The following is an 8,042-nucleotide window of genomic DNA, read 5'->3' as shown; positions in this document are numbered from 1 at the left end:
TTGGTCGTACGACAAGGCATTTGTCGGACAGAATACGAGAACACAATCCCGTATCTCTGAGTGGTAGTGGAAAGAAACCAGGCTCAAGCGCGATTGCAGCACACTTGGCCGAAGCCTGTCATATCATAGACAAGGAGCAAGCCTTCACCATCATATACCGGGTGCCTCTGAGCGGATCACGACTGGTATCATCCAGACTACTATCGATCGCAGAAGCGATTGGAATCCGACTGCTGAATCCGCAACTTTACATCCAAAAGAAACTTGTGCGACCTCTGAACTCGAAATGGCCTACGAACCATCCGGTCCCACAAGTCTCTCTGACACTGACGTCAATTACTTGACTTCGTCACCCATTGACCTACCCCTCACCTAACATCCTTCCTTTGACTCCTACTTCTCTAAAGTGCACGCAGCCCCGATCTTAACCTTTTCCACTTGATTTCTGCTACCATATAAATTTTGATGTATTAGCCAAGAGGAACAATCTCAGAAATCAAGCCTTGTCCGCTACGTTCTTCGTCCTCATGGTTTAAATATGTTGGCCTCGCAATTTAGCTTAGACGCACTGCATGCTGAATATGACACCTGCTCGTATAAGTCTGTAAACGAAGTTCGCATGGCATATTAAATCTACTTATTATGAAAGAAAGCTTTAAATTAGTTAATCCACAATCCCGTTACCCGATATAAACCGCAGTCATACTTAACCCAGTTTTTTTTAAGTTCTGATCGGTACAAAACATTAATCTCAGTGAATGGAACAAGGTAGAAAACACACGTGACCTCGTTGACTCACATACACCGTACCCTTATTTTATACCGGTTCTGTAATACACACAACCTTCCAAGATAATCTGACAAAATGCCAATGTTTCAAGGGTTCGATCAAGATATTTTGAAAGATCCCTCGGTCAGCTAATTAAAACACGACTAATCCCGGGTTTGTTTCATTAAAATGTCCATCAAACCGAGTCATTAAATTTGAAATACTCTTTGATTGAACACTACACTCTTAGTAAATCCGGAGTGGACCTTGAATTGTGGAGAACAATTAACAGCTGCAACCAGGTGAAACACCTGAATAATTTTTTTCAACTCTTAGCCCCGGTCACAAACAGTCAAATCTATCATGGAACACAAGTTAGAAACAACTCTAAAAAATAAATAGACCTTCAATCCACCGCATTCGTTATAAGAAGCAGAAGAAGTTTATCTACAGATATTCAGATGGCAAAAATAATGGGATCACAAATCAAATCTGTTCATTGTTGTTCATCCTGATTCCAAGCTGCGATAGCCGAATTAGTAGCCTGTTCGCTAACTATCATTTATTTTTGAAAAGTATAGTCACAAACATAAAAAGTGAATGCGAGCGATGGATGCGAAAAAGTAACAAGAGAATATGGGAGAAAAGAGAGAAACATCTCGTGACAAGATGAGATGAATCCCAAAGTATGTAGAGATTTTGATATGGAAGCACGCGTCTAAAAACCAACAACCGAAGAAAGGACAAGCAATGTTGAATGCTTTTCAAGGCGTGGTAGCACAGTCAACATTCGCACATCAGGCACAAAGTGTCCGTCATATTGGGTCTGGTGTGAGATTAAATGGCAAAAATATACACTCGACTTCATTTGCCACGCATAAAAGTGTCATAGGTACGCATAGAGCCCACAATGGCAAGCAAACACAAGTCACTGACTGTAACCTTAGGAAGTCCCAGTCCACCTTAGCGGATTGAGGGAAGCAAATCCCTCGATAAGACGTGATCATCGGTTGGTGAACAAGAATTCGACATCATTGCATGTAGGGCTGAGATATTACCCCAGCTGGTGACTCAAGTGCATTAAAAACCTCAAGAATGACAATACGAAAATCAAAATGATGGCATCCTTATATCATCATGACATAAAGATACCTAGATATCATCTTATTCAACCGCCTGAGCACACAATAAATAATCTTTCTTTCTTAACTTCAATTTTTTCTGAAGCGTAAAAATACACCCTTACCTAAGCGGCAGTTAACACCAGCATATTAAAAAGCCCATTTTTGAGGTTGATCAGGTCAGTTTATCGTTTTGAGCGCCGTAACATGCGTTGTATGAACAAACTCCAAAACTGCAGTAGAAAACCCTAGACAACTAAACAGCTAGAACACATGTAGTTTGTGTTATGGTTTGTTACAAAACATTATTTTGGATCAGGAAACTTAACGTCGGGCGTCTAGACCAAGTTTTATTCCTTTGTCTGCCTCTCTCTAATTCAACATCCAAAGGTGCGCACGTAAATACTCAAATGTCAGTGGAATCCGCTGAGAAAACCTATCTGACACTTTTGCTTAAACCCGGTGCCCTAGCCTGTCAACTGCCCATGAGATCTAAAAAAAATCAGGTCAAAACACTGGCGGTACTTCAAGTCCACAGGGCGCCCACACGATCAAATTTCAAGAACCAGTTTGGTTGACCCCTAGTTTACCTAAATACAACAAGTAGGTTAAGATGCGGCCACGCACAGAATAGAACGGAAGTTCTATTACCTTCAAACGGTCTAACCACTGAGAAAAATTCGCCTGTATTTTGCGGTATTCTACAGTGTGCTGACACACGTATTTTAGCAGGCATGAGTCAAATTTGGCGTCTGATAATAATTTTTTGATACAAAAGCTTCGAGCTTTATACAGTTCGGAAACGTGTCAGAATGTGATAAAAGTTTTGGCATGAAGTCGTGGAATCTTTAAGACAAATAGTGATTTGATGAAAGAAGAGGTTTTCATGACAGTTGTTTAGTTGTAATAACCGTCGGCAATCATTTTACCTCCTAGTAAATTGTGATGAACCTGACGAAATCTCCAAGTGACGAATTCACACAGCAAGCATTGAGGAAAGTGTTCAGCTATGAAGGTGTACCAACTGTTTTGGCCACTGACAACGGCACACACTTCACTGCAAATTCCTCGAGGAATGGTTGAAAGGTCTTGGATGCCAACATCTGTTTACTGCTCCGCGACATCCCCAGTCGAACGGACTTGCTGAGAATTTTGTCCGAACACTAAAGTGTGCCATTATTGCACTCTCTCATACCACTTTTGTGGAATTGGACGGTGGGATAGATAATTTTCTAATGCAATACAGAAATGCCCTTCATTCCGTTACTGGGAAAAGCTCCGCACTTCTATTCAAGTCTCGTTCGTTGCGTACAAGTCTTGACTGTGCTAAAACGGCTGATGTTACATTTTTCCAGGGTGATGATTTACGACCTGCTGCAGGAATAGTACTTTCATCAAATGGCAAACGGAAGGTCACAATTCTCGACTTGGATGATTTCCCTTGTCATCGGAGACACATTGACCAGGATGAGTTCTGTTAATGGCACTCCTGCTGTTTCAAATACTAATGAGTCCTTTGTAGATGATCTTATGGTATCTGAACAAAACGTATCTGAAGAACACAACCTGTGAAGAGTCTGAAGTTTCCATTCCGAGAAGATCGGAAAGGTTGTGATCAAGACTACCACTAGACTATAAACATCCACACGCTTATTCAAGGTGTGGCGGATGTGATAAACAGGACTAATACCCTATTCATTGCTCTGCTCATCATTCCCTTGTTTTAAGATTCCACATGCTGTACATATACGCCGATTCGGATACATACGTGCTACTTGTTACGTTGATCTGAATTCTGGATTTCTAGTTGTCTGGTTATTCCGATACACGTGCGAGGGGTAATTCTCACAAAAATCCAAATTGACCATCCGCTTGTCTAGAATGACTACATGAATGACGCTACAGCGTCTTGTGCTGCACTCCCTCCACGAAACCTGCAGAATCGCATCAACGAAACCGAGGTTTAGCGACATCTTTCTATCTTCGTAAAAACCTGCATCGGTGGACGCAGAAGACAAAATGTAAAGTGGGTTATATGCATTGTGGCACATTGGTAAAAAACAACTAGGGTTCAGGAACGCATGCTGGACATGGCTGTTTTGATTATGTCTTACTATTTCCATTGGCGGAACCAACAGCGTAGTGTGTTTTGATCCAAGAAAAAATTGTAGAACGGAAAGATGTCCGGCTGAGGTCTGAAAAACTCATTTGGAATGTGACTGTCAGTTGTTGAAAATCGAGCTCTTTGGATAGGTAGCTGTAAGTCTCAGCTAAACTAGCAACAGTGCCGCGTTCATAAACAGCTCACCTTTGGCTGTCTGGTTACCCATCTGCATCACCCCGCCTTTCCACATTCAATCATAGGAGCGGTTGAGGTGACACATTACATTTATTAATTATTTCCTAATTATATTTTATTAAATTTCCTGAAGTTTGAATGCCAATTTGTTAGTCAAACTGTGAAACATGCGTATTGATTTCCTTCACCCTCCATGATTCATATAGAAAATAAGTATCTAGCTAGGGAGAAATATATACTTGATAGCTCTCTCAAGATTTTTCTCTGTTCAACTGATCTAATTCTGGGCTTTCTGAGGCCAAACTACATGAGAATATGTTAGGCAATCTGCTAAAATTGCTCTCATAGAATTGAAACTGATGAATATGCAATAAACATAGGTAAACTTGCTCATAATATGGTACAAACTTTCGTACAAATACGCTGCTAAATTAATCTTTTTTAATCAACCTTAGCTTGTCATTTTGGTCATCTGTTGCGTGGTTTCCATTGAAAGTTTGAAAACGAAATGTCAGAGCAAAGCAAGGGGCCTTGTTAGCTGAGCAGTTGATCCGAGATGGGCCACAAAATAATATTAAATTTTGCATAAACCCACCATTATGTGTACCGTCAATTTTGACCGCGTTTTAAACACTTTAATTGCCACGTCATATAAAGGGTACCTTGAATGCGTTCCATATCAAGGTACAACCCAACGACAAAAGAATGCGATAGTATTAAGACTGCTGAAACCCGGTCGATTTAACTTAGTTTCTGATTAAACTGTGTGTGAAACTGTGAAAAAGCAAAACACACACTAGATGTTAAACGTTTAGCCAAAATACTTCACCCAAGTGCACGAAAAACTGTCAAAAATAACTATTATTTTTCTTTGCATGAGTGCGCGTTTGCTTACGATGGAATATAGAGCTGAATTGTTGACAATCGCAAAGCTTCCTTATGTCTCGCATAAACATTTATTACCGTTTTGATATTCGTGTTGCAAATCAGTGCCAGGACTGCAAAATCTTCTGCGGTCGGCTATAGAGAGGGTTTATTCATTACGTTCGGAAACATATGGAAACGTCTGTTTTGTTTTCCAAACAAGTTCAGATTCACAATCGATGCAGCTCCCTGTGATGATCAACCTACTATCGACCCTGTAGTATAACTGGAAACTTGAAGTCAGTCTACACTGTCATTGAAAAAAATTTTTTTAAACGCAGGTTAACTACAATTCTGACCGATGACGAGTTCCAATTTTTGAGGAATAAATCGGAATAACTCAGGTAACAAGACCAAAGTGTTATCTGCTTCAACTTACTCCTCATAGACACTAAAACTAAAGCAAACAAAATTCACCGTGCATAAATAAGTTGACCGAAGGGAAACGTCAGTTGCAGGATAATAAAATTAAAATAAAAAATGTTAAATAACAGAATAATAATATAATNGTAAATGAAAATATAAATAAAAATTTAAAAAAATAAACATAAAATATAGAAAATAGAAATAAAAATATATAAAAAGGATAATATAATGAAAGAAGAAGAATAAGAGAAGAATTCAACTTTTTTGTATTTTTAGATGCCTTTCAAAATTGCTTAACGCCAATTATAAGATACCCAGCTAAGTTGTGTCTACATGGTGAAACTATTATGGGGCTAATATTATTTTTGTATTTATACACCTAAGAGCACTCAAAACAATTAGGCAGTTGTCATATTCTCTTTGAATGTTGGGTTGACTCAAGTAGACTGACTGCAACTCTCGCCAGGAGCTGAGTGAACGCAGGTCCTGGCAGTTTGGCATCATTTTCCGTTTGCTACACAAGCTGACATTGCCTTACAACAGCTCAATTCACTTCCATTTGCAGTGGAGTAAAACGCGCAATCTCTAATATATTTGGGACCATGACTTTATCGGATGTGAGTAAATATGATGGACAGATTTATTTATTGTTTATCTTGAATAGCCCATTGACTTTCTGAGCGATGAAAAATTAATTAAGCGTTGCTTTTCTGTACGTCACTGGTCAACTAATCGGTCGGTCACAGGGAAATAAGTTGTACATGCTCCATATTTGTATTAGACTATTAATTAGTACATTAAACTATGTGGAATCGCTGAGAAATTGCGGAACATCTTTAAAATGAAAACCAATTTCTTCAATCACTATCAACTTTGAAGGTGGGCAAGTTCTTTGTCATCGAGAGCGTCTGATCACTGCCAAAAATTGAGGCCTCACTACCGTACCAGAAAGTGTTAAGCTGGCTTAGGAACAAACATAGTGCCATTAATTCACGATCATTTTGAAGCGCGTACATCTTCATACACTCATTTAGTCAATCTGGAGATAAACGGATAAAAGGAACGCCATTTACTTCTATTGACAGCCATAACTTGTGGCGTCTCCAGGCGCACTGTTCCCTCTTGAACGGTAGGTTGTGCTGACGGCACCAGAATCGGACACGAACAGCGGCACTCTCTTTGGCATTTACAATGTATGGCCGCACCAAACCACAACAAATCAAAAAAGCGCTTCCTGAGCACCTTACTTTGGATAATGCAGGCGGGAGGCCATCCAGACTAGGGAGTTGATAGCGCCTGACGGAACATATGCGGGCGTAAACCTTCCGGATCGTGGAGAGTATAACGTTCACCGTCCAGGGTCACACGTCAGCCATGGGCCGCAGATATTAGTCATGATAACTGCTGTTTGAAGTTTTGGCAAATGAGTCAAAGCGTTTGCTCCCTACTCAAGATGGCCACTCCTATCCAAAAGCAAATTCCCGAAAGATCAAAAAGGTGGCTGTATTTGCAAAACCAAGTTATCATGAGGTACCTTTGCCTAACAGGCTTTCGTCCCCGATGTGGTACCCTCTTCTCTGCGTAAACCAAATCCGTTTACACCAATGTGAAAATCTACCACTCGTGCAACACCAAGAAACAGAAACCTTAAGAGCAACAAGCTGACTTTGATGATGTTAGAATGAACAACAAATCGTCTCCCAAAATTCCCATTGAATATGGTCAGTCCGTGATATCAATTCTCAGTATTTTGCCACTCGATTAGGGTGAATGATGATGAGTCTGCTTGAACCATTCAATCAAATTTGCAATAAAATAAACCCTAACGCAGAAACCCCCTACATTTCGATCCATGTGGATGCCGAAGCTGGCTTTATTCCAGCAACCATGGGAGAAGTCCGTTCCTCGGTTCAATACAAACACGAATGCCGAGCTCAACACATTACTTTTAAAATTTACAGAAAACATTTTATCGTCAAGCGTAAGCTCAAATAAAGTAATGTTTGAAACATAGAGTAGATCACACTCAGTGACTTAGAGGCAGCGCGGGAAAGATGCGGCCTGCAGTTTTGTTCACAAGGTTGCCTGGAAAGGATATTGAGTTTCTCACCAAAATCCCCTCACTTGCACGCAAAATAAGTATTTAATGAACTTTTTTCTGACTCTCTCTTTATTGCAAGATGCAAGCGGGGGTATAGAGGACAACTGAGCTTCCAGCATTTTGGATCCATATAGCCCTGACAGAGCTGAGAAACGCAAATCAACTGTTGTCCTGTCAATTAGATTTTTGTACATCTGAACCAATGTGCTTGATAACCACGTGTTCTATGTACCCCTTCCCATTCAGGCTCTCAAGGATGAGGCATAGGCTTCAGTCAGAATGATAGCCGGTACACACACTGCAGGCTCTTTGGGTTAGATATTACGACAAGTTTCTGGTACATCTGGTATCCTGAGAGCCATAACACTGGACAGATTGAGAAAATCACAACCGAGAGATTCAGGTGGGTTCCAGGTGAGTCTCTCGAAAAACTAAATTAGTTTGCAAATGAGTGTATATTCG

The sequence above is a fragment of the Opisthorchis viverrini genome (assembly GCF_000715545.1).
Source record: "Opisthorchis viverrini unplaced genomic scaffold opera_v5_491, whole genome shotgun sequence".
Lineage (NCBI taxonomy): Eukaryota > Metazoa > Platyhelminthes > Trematoda > Opisthorchiida > Opisthorchiidae > Opisthorchis > Opisthorchis viverrini.
The sequence above is the reverse complement of the archived record's forward strand: the minus strand, read 5'-3'. Positions refer to the sequence as shown.